The sequence below is a fragment of the Apium graveolens genome, chromosome 9 (genome assembly GCF_009905375.1).
Source record: "Apium graveolens cultivar Ventura chromosome 9, ASM990537v1, whole genome shotgun sequence".
Classification (NCBI taxonomy): domain Eukaryota; kingdom Viridiplantae; phylum Streptophyta; class Magnoliopsida; order Apiales; family Apiaceae; genus Apium; species Apium graveolens.
Window position 1 is genome coordinate 34,517,716 of NC_133655.1, and position 7,484 is coordinate 34,525,199.

General features: G+C 41.6%; 1 non-coding gene across 1 annotated transcript; it reads left to right on the top strand.

Moving 5' to 3' along the window:
• Positions 1 to 1,946: 1,946 nt before the first annotated feature.
• On the top strand, positions 1,947 to 2,053 carry LOC141687610 (small nucleolar RNA R71). The gene has a single exon (XR_012561101.1). It is a non-coding gene; the product is annotated as a small nucleolar RNA R71 (small nucleolar RNA).
• The last annotated feature ends 5,431 nt before the right edge of the window (positions 2,054 to 7,484 follow it).

Sequence of the window (7,484 nt, forward strand, 5' to 3'; positions counted from 1 at the left end):
ACTGCTCATCACCAACACCAGTCCTATCAATTATCTGCTGCACATGAGAAGAACCCTCTATATGCACTGGAGGATCCGTTCGGCTACCCTCTACATCATCAAAGATATATCCCAACCCCTTGTCAGGGGGTGCACCTAAGAATGAATAACTCAAGTGATTTGGCAGTGGGTTGAGCTCAAGTGTAGGAGCATCTTCAATAGACGACTCGAGACGATCCTGAGAAATTTTCAGCTCTGCTAACCCAAGAGAATCGAATGGCACATCCAACTTCCTCTTCCACAGAGGTGCATTCAAAACCTGAATTTGCTCTACTTTAAAGCACTCCTCTTTAGCTGTGGGTAATTTTATTTCCTTGAACACATTGAAAGTGACCTTCTGATCATGAACCTTCATCGTAAGCTCTCCTTTTTGCACATCGATCATAGTTCGGCCTGTAGCCAAAAATGGTCTTCCCAAGATAATGGGAATCTTCTTATCTTCCTCGAAATCAAGAATTACAAAGTCAGCAGGGAAGAAGAGTTTATCCACCTTGACCAAGACATCCTCCACTATACCTCGTGGATAAGCGATGGAACGGTCAGCTAGTTGCAATGACATGTATGTTGGTTTCGGCTCAGGCAGACCAAGTTTCTTGAAGATAGATAAGGGCATCAGATTGATGCTAGCTCCTAAATCACATAAACACTTGTCGAACGACAAGTTTCCGATGGTGCAAGGAATAGTGAAGCTTCCAGGATCTTTAAGCTTCGGAGGCAACTTCTTTTGCAGCACAGCACTGCATTCCTCCGTTAGAGCAACGGTCTCTAAGTCATCGAGCTTCACTTTCCGAGAGAGAATACCTTTCATAAACCTCGCATAGCTAGGCATCTGTTCAAGAGCTTCAGCGAAAGGTATGTTGATATGAAGTTTCTTGAACACCTCCAGAAACTTCTCAAACTGCTTATCCAGCTTTTTCTTCTGCAGCCTTTTAGGAAAAGGAGGTGGAGGATAGATCTGCTTCTCCCCTATATTACCCTCAGGAGGAGTGTGTTCCACAGTAGTCTTCCTTGGTTCCACCTCTACTCCCTTCTGCACATCTTCTTCAGCCATAACTGCATTTTCTGAATCTTGAGATTTTTCAGGCTCTTCGTCTTGCTGAATTTGGGGGCTTGCGACCTTTCCAGACCTTAAGGTGATGGCGTTCACATGTTCTTCAACTTCCCTCTTTCCTGGATTGGCTTCTGTATCACTAGGAAGCGTTCCTGGTGGTCGATTCAACAAGGCATTAGCAATTTGCCCTATTTGGTTCTCCAGATTCTGGATAGAAACAGCCTGGCTTTGGCATATAAGAGCCTGGTTTTTGCACATAAGCCTCAACTCCTCCAATTCAGATTTTTTATTCGAAGATAGACCTGCATCATTAGTTTGTTGTTGAAGTTGGAGTTGTTGCTGAAAACCAAGAGAGTTGAACAGCTTATTTCCAAACGGCTGGAATGGCTGTTGCATCACATTCTGATTGTTGCTCCCGCTGAAGTTAGGATGATTCCAGTTGTCAGGATGATAAGTGTCTGGAACTGGTTGTTGCGATCTCTGAAAGTTGCTCACAAACTGAGCTGAGTCGCTAGATATAGCGCATTGTTCTGTCGCATGCGGACCTGCACACAGCTCACAAACACTAATTATCTGCTTAACACCATAGTTAGCCAGAGAATCGATCTTCATAGACAACACCTTTAGTTGAGCAGTGATAGCCGTAGCTGTATCCACTTCAAGAACTCCTGCTACCTTGCCCTGTGGATATCTCTGGGTTGGATACTGATATTCATTAGCAGCCATCAGTTCAATTAGATCATAAGCTTCCTTATAGCTCTTTGCCCATAATGCTCCGCCTGATGCTGCATCGAGCATGGGTCTGGACTGTGCTCCCAACCCATTGTAAAAATAAGTGATGATCATCCAATCAGGAATTCCATGATGAGGACACTTCCTAAGCATCTCCTTGTAGCGCTCCCAAGCTTCACTTAGCGATTCTCCCGTTTGCTGCGCAAATTGAGTAATAGCATTCCTGAGTGCAGCTGTCTTCGCCATAGGGAAGAATTTAGTAAGAAACGTCTGAGCAAGATCTTCCCAAGTAGTAATCGAACCAGCTGGTAGAGAGTGTAACCAGCTCTTAGCCTTGTCCTTCAGAGAGAATGGGAACAGTCTCAGCTTCACAGCATCTTCAGAAACACCGTTGAACTTGAAGGTGTCGCATATTGTAATGAAATCCCTAATGTGTGTATTGGGATCTTCCGTTGGAGAACCCCCAAACTGGACTGAAGTCTGTACCCATTGAATTATGCCAGGCTTGATCTCAAAGGTATTAGTTGTGATAGCTGGCCGGACAATGCTAGATTGAATGTCATTGATCTTGGGTTGAGAAAAATCCATCAAGGCTTTCGTTCGTGCTGCTGGATCTCCCATTGTAATGAGTACCTGAAACACAAACAAATAAACCGTGAAAGTAAAAGAATTCGAGTCAGTGAACTTTAACGACCACTGATGACAAGCACATAAACTAAAAATTAACACCGAGTCCCCGGCAGCGGCGCCAAAAACTTGTTAGGGCGAAAACACGCGCTAATATTCACGCAAGTATACACGTTCGCAAGTAGTATAAGATATAAATCAGATTCGTTCCCACAGAGACTGGTTTAGGTTAAGTTCAATTTATGCACCTATGCAACAATGTATGGTTATCGCTCAATTCTAAGACAAATAACAAATTGGGTTTTTATTAAACTAAGAAATTATACTAAATAACATTAACTAAGAGAATTGAAGTTGAATTACTATATATGACAAACATGGGATCCTAACTTCATTACTACTTCATTCAATAGCCTTTTCATTCTTAACCTTAACATGTGATGGTGATGACACTAATCAGATAACACGAAACTGATAAATGCCAACTTTCATTGCACGAGTACCATTCTACCAGACATCCACAAAAGAGATAGAAGCTGAATAGGCACCAATTATATTGAGACCCTATATGTCTATAGAATTTGACAACATAACGGTTTAAGCACAAGTTATCTATCTTGAGTTCATAGGGCAAGTTAAACGGTTAGAGTTACCTACGAATCATGCATACACGTACATGAACCTATGCTAGCATGGCAAGTTCTAAACCTCTATATTCACTGTCACTTCAATAGAGATTAACACGCTATCTTATATGTTAGCTACGCACATAAGATGAATAAGCACAACCAATACTAGGATATCAATCAATCACCACACACCAAGATATCGAAACAATTAATTATTGAAATCCATAAGTAAATCCGCTAGAATCCCATGACAACGATTAGCCCATAATCGAACTCATCGTCACCATGGGTTCCAATGAAAGCATGGTATAAACAAGGTCTTAATAAACTAAATAATAATCAAAGTACGAATAAACGAGATCTAGGTTCAACAAGAATGAAAACGAGCATCCAAAGTTACAACTAATTCAAAGAATCACAAGTTGAAAACAAGATCTTCTTTTTCGGAGTTATTCTGTGCTTCTAGGTCTTCTCCTTGGTATCCCAATCTTCCCTTCTTGCGCAAAACACAATCTTCTTCTTCTTAAAATCCCCCTGTGAAAATGTCTCAAATCTACTTATATAATAGTCCCATAAAACTCAGATTACATAGAAGTTGGAAGCCAAACAGAAGTAGAAGTCTAAAATAATTCAGCAAAATTCCCGACCCTGCGCGGCCGCTCAGCATAGCTGCGCGGGCGCGCAGGTTGCTGCGCGGCCGCTCAGCATAGCTGCGCGGGCGCGCAGGCCTCCACTGGAAAAAATCCAAGTTTGCTCCGTTTCTTTGCCGTAATCTGCCCGTTCCTTTCCTCTCGCAATGGTGAACACATGCCAAGGCTTATTCTTGATGATTCCTCCCCCGAAATGCAACTAATACCCTGAAATACATGAACACTAGAAAAACGCATCAAATACACAAAATACTTGATTTCAAGACACCAATTTAAGCCATTTTAAGACGTTCTAAGTGGTATAAAATGCCACTTATCAGCGACGGCCACGTGTGGCGCCGTGTTTCTGCTGCTGTCTCGCCGGTTGTTGGTTTGGGTTGGTTCTGTTACAGTTGGGCCTGTAATTTGGGCTTGGCTGTTGGGTTTGTGTTGGGCCTTGTTCATGCAGTTGGACGTGGTTATAACAGTTTTTAATTTAAATCCATTTTTCTTTTCTGCAGGGAATTATTGACTAAAATCTGTGATATTAAATTATTATTTCAGTGAGTAATAATTTTAATCGGTGAAATTTATTCGGACACCCGTATATTTTCGGGCACCAATGAATTTTGCCGCCGCGCGCGATGAATTATTTTACGAGCGCACGGTGGATGGTGATGACTCTGTTCTGAGTCCTAAATATTTTAAAATATAAAACACCTTGTATAATTATTTTCGAGACTAAAAATTTAGTTGTGTGATGATTCGAATTGGTTTTGTTGGGAATTAGCGTCGATTGATGTTTCGACGGGTAGGCCTATAAACAGAGGGGTCGCTGTCCAAATTTTTCTTAAAATTACCTTAAATTACGAATCGAGTGTATATATCTCGTTTAATACAAATTGACCCTTAATTGTTATGTGCACTTTTATTGCGTAGATATTATTATTATTAATATGCATACGAGTCGGGAAATATATCGTTGGGTAATTAGTTAGTGAGGAAAAGTCAAGCATAATCGGTCGTTTAACCTAGGTTGTTTCGATTTCGTAGGTTCGAGTCGAAGGACCCAGTAGTGGAAGTCAATTAGAGTCAAGCCAGTGTTAGTACAAAGCTTCACAAGGCAAGTACCCCTGATCTAATCTTTTACAGTTCAGTATATATGAATAGTTGTTGATTTAAATTATGTACTGGATCATAACGGTTTAAGTTACGTATTCCCCGTATTTAAATATGTTTTATTAACTGATGTTTTGGGGAAAAAGTAACTTCTGAAAATGCCTATCTCTAGATTGTGATTAAATTAAAAAGGGATTTTTAGAATGTGTGCTGTAATCATTTAAAAAGAGATAGGTGTAAATGATTTTGCAAACTGGAAAAAAATGAATGAATCAGATATTGGATGGTCAGTGGCGTAAGAGGCCCATTATTAAGTAACGGCCCAGAAAGTGGTTGCGTAAGAGGCTTAGTCGGATGCGCGCACTGGTAGGCCGCTTTGTCCAGCATGACAGAGACCTAGCTAGTCTCTGAGTTCCAGAACAAATTTGTGGTGGGATAGACTGATTAACTATCCCTAGAATTCATCCACATTTATATCTGACTTTGGTTTAGTGGTTCCCGTAACGGAACAAATAGTTTATGGTCCCGGTAACGGGACAAATGATTTATGGGTCCAGCAATGGACAGTGGTTTTGGAAAGGAAATCACATGCTAAAATTGAACTCTGGTATTTTGACACAGCACACTACAGATGATATTATTTTGCAGAGCATGCTAGTTTTGATATCCAGTTTATACCTGCTTTACGGATTTTTCGTAAACTAGTTTGATATCTATTCCTATACTGTTTTTATACATCCTGTTTACTGGTTATTCATATAGAGGTACTGTTGAGCAATGGATTGCTCTCCCTTGCAGCTTGTTTTGTATTTATTTATTGTAGATGTCTAGAAGACCAGGTCAACATAGAGTGTCAGCTCCCTCCGGTCCTGGCTCCTCTGAGGTAGTTTGTATCAGACCCTGAGGTCTGATGAGTTGCTGTAATAAGTGAGGATGTCTGAATTTGAATAAATTAGTGTTGCTTTGTAACCTAAATAATACATGAACCTGCATCGGCTCGTAGTTTGGGGTCGTGTGTTATAATAAAGTTTGTTTAGTAAGTTATGTTGTAGTTTATCATCTTTTTGGTGACGTCAGCCCCTGACCCCGGGGTTGAGGCCGTCACAGTTGGTATCAGAGCCACAGGTTCAAGTCCCTAATTTAGGTTAAGAGTTAAGTCAGTAAGGTGTAGGAAGTATGTCCTATAGTGTGAGTCAGCAACTCATGTCGAGGAGCAACCTTAAGTGTCAGTCGAGGGTTCCGACGGCGTTACCCTGGCATCTATTAATATTTTAATAGACTTGCCTTAACCTTGTTATGTCTTCCTTGTATATTGATATGGTTGACAGTGGCCCATAGTGATCTCCAGTTCTCCTTCTCGGGGGAATCCGTCAGATTTAGATGATTCAGACTCTGAGCGGACTTTGGATGTTGTAGCTGAGGAGACTCCCATGCCTCCTCCACGCGTTCCTCCAGTTGCACCAGGAGGTGTGTTAGGACCTAGTGCTCGTCCTCGCTGGGTACAAAGGTCAGTGTTGGCTGTTAGGGATTTCCTTCCAGGATGTGATCCCAGTTCCTCCACCTCGAGACCACCCGTTCCTCCATCTGTTCTTTCAGGTGCATCCTCCCCGATCCCTTACCATGTTCACCGAGTGGTGAACCAGTCTTTGATCAGAGAGCAGAGCCCAGGGTTAGCAGCTCAGCTTGACCAGATTCCGGTCGGGCCTTTCTAGGGCATCCCTGCCCCTTCACCAGATGTACAAGAGAGAGTGCGATCCTTGACTCAGGCTGCTGTAGAGAGAGCCCAGACCATTGATCGTTTCATTAGCTCTGATTTTAGAGCTGTTCAGTACCAGGATCTCGTGAACTGGTTGGTATTTGAGTTAGGATCCATTGGTGGTAATGGCAGTGGCTAGATCAGAGTTGCTACAGTGAGATGCAGAGCTCGGAGTTAGTTATAGGAGTTCTGTGGATGCTTTTCCTATGTAAGTTTATTATGTACTGTAACTTGTATTAGGCGGGGCTACTATGACAGCCAATTTTGTTGTGTACTTAGTATATTATGAGTGTTGTACTGTAGTTGTTAGATGGATTTGTACTGTTGTTGTACTATTATTTTTATGACATTACTGTTGTTGGTTTTATTTTATTGCACTTTTGTTATTGTTGTTACTGTTATTGATGTATTTGTTGCTGGATTTGTTGAATTTAGTTATGCATCATGGGTGGACCCCAAATAAACAAGGAAGGGAATATTTAATTATGACCGCATTCTCCTGATGTATAAAGCTGTTGCTACCCGGGGGCACAATTTTCATATAAAACCTTTTTGTCGTGTTTTCGGAGAATGCCTCCCAAGAAAAATTTCCCGTCCAATTCCTCCAGTATGAACTCTGAAGGGGGCCCAGTCATGGATGGATTACTAGATTTGCTGCGCCAACAGTCTAATCAGATGGCTCAGCAGCAAGAATAATTCCAGCAGCAGCAACAACAATTCCTGCAATAGCAGCAACAACAGCAACAATTTATACAACAACAACACCAGCAAATCCAACAACAACTGCAGCTCCAATAATAACCCCGACCAAGAGAGTTGAACCAGACTGTTAGCTTCTAGTCTTTCCAGTCAGTTAAACCCCCAGAGTTTAAGGGCGAGGTAGATCTGTTTGCTGCTAGAAT